Source organism: Dipodomys spectabilis, unplaced genomic scaffold (assembly GCF_019054845.1).
Source record: "Dipodomys spectabilis isolate Male_0828 unplaced genomic scaffold, ASM1905484v1 ptg000040l, whole genome shotgun sequence".
NCBI classification, from domain to species: Eukaryota; Metazoa; Chordata; class Mammalia; order Rodentia; family Heteromyidae; genus Dipodomys; species Dipodomys spectabilis.
In genome coordinates, this window is record NW_024870717.1 from 704,461 (window position 1) to 706,289 (window position 1,829).

At 28.6% G+C, this 1,829-nt stretch overlaps 1 pseudogene; it reads right to left on the reverse strand.

Annotated features, from left to right (window-relative positions):
- Positions 1-512: 512 nt before the first annotated feature.
- LOC122106417 lies at positions 513-609 on the reverse strand (annotated as a pseudogene).
- Positions 610-1,829: the final 1,220 nt, after the last annotated feature.

Genomic DNA, 1,829 nt, shown 5'->3' on the forward strand with positions numbered 1-1,829 from the left:
TGTATTCAATAGTTTTTGTATACATATATAATAATTTCTTCAGAGTTTGTGATTTTTTTAATCAGAAATAATTTTAATTTATCTGTTGAAATGAGTAGTACAGAAACTAAAATATTTCTTGTGCTTGTCTGAAATATATATTTTAAAATATTCTATATTCTATGTTTGCAAAATGTTCATAACTTATTTTATTTTCTCCTTGATATACTTTGAATTCTATATTATTTTATAATATATAGGTTCATTAATGTGTCCTTTCCGATTGCATTCCATATAGAAACAGTTTGCTTCCTTTTTTTCTAGGATTTAATATTATTTTTATTTGGGATAAAATGACAATGTTGTCTAATTTGAAAATATTTGTAAAGTTTATGCTATGAAAACACCTTTCTGAGGTGAAGATTTAATACACTGATGTCGATGTAAATTATATGAATTACGTGTGTTGTTACACTTGTAATTTTGTAATCAACTTTTTAAAACTGTTTTTCATTTCTTGTATCTGAAGAATGAAAAATATGGAATACTTCTCAAATTTTCATATTATCCTTGTGCAAGTGCCATGTTAATCTCTGTATTGTAATTTAAGTATACATGCTGCTGAAGCGTGTTGTATCCTCTAAATTTAAGTAGTTAATCATGCAATCTTTATACAGGTTTATATCTATGGGTGCATACTTGTAACAAGGAAACTTCATTGTTCCTAACAAAGCTATCGATCTTATTTCCCTAAAACTCTGTGAATAGTGGAAAATTTATATTTATCAGTCGATTGCTCACATTTGCAAAATATTTTTGTCAATGACTATCTTAAGTCTTTTTATTTGGAATTTGATCATACTCTCAATTATTTATAGATAGGTCCAAAGGTGATGGCTTTTTCAAATACTTATTTATTCAACTGAATTTGCTTTGCGGACCTAATGGATTCAAAGTAAGCGATGCTTAAGAGCTACTTCTAAACTTCTTAAGCTGACATTTTCCCAAATGAGGTGTTACAGGAACAAATGTCTACCTGAGCCTTTACACTTCTTCCATGTGGGAACAGCCCAACCAGAATATCTTACTCTGACAGCATACATTGTCTTACTAGAAGAAAACTAATCTTGGTTACAAGGGATCATAGAGAGATGAACAGTTCAAACAGAACTGTTCAGACTAGAAGGTATTTTATCAAAATATAATTGTTTATTATACCTTCCATTTCAAAAGTAGCTAACGCCAAGAAGGTGAAAAAATTGTTCATATGCATGATTACTTAATGTCCTGGCCTGTCTACCATCCAACCAGGCAGGAACTTACACTACTGCCTTTTTATCACCCAATATTTTCATAGTTGCAGGAGAAGTGCATATGTTTCTCCTCGTTATTAGGCATTAAATTGATAATGTTTTAATCACAGTGTTTCCTCTTGCCTCCATGCTGTAAATCTACAAATGGTAAATCTTTAGGTCTAACTCTATCAAACACTGAAGTAGAGATAATGGAATAAAACAGAGTTGCCTTTAGTACAGTAACTACAACAGAATAATACAAAACGTGTGCCTTTTAATTATATTATATATAGTTATATATTTTTTATTTATATGTGCTGATTTTATATTTCACACAATGAAACTTACTAGAATTAGTTGATAATTTGACAAATAAATTGATATTTATTTATTCCAATAAATAGGATTGGAATATAAATAATTAGGTTTAAAATATATATTAGACTATAAAAATATCAATGCAATGTTTTTAGTATAAACTTGTGATACATTCTAACTGTTCTTTGTCTTCTGAATCCACATGGTAAAAAAAAAACAATGTTTTCCTCTAATCAA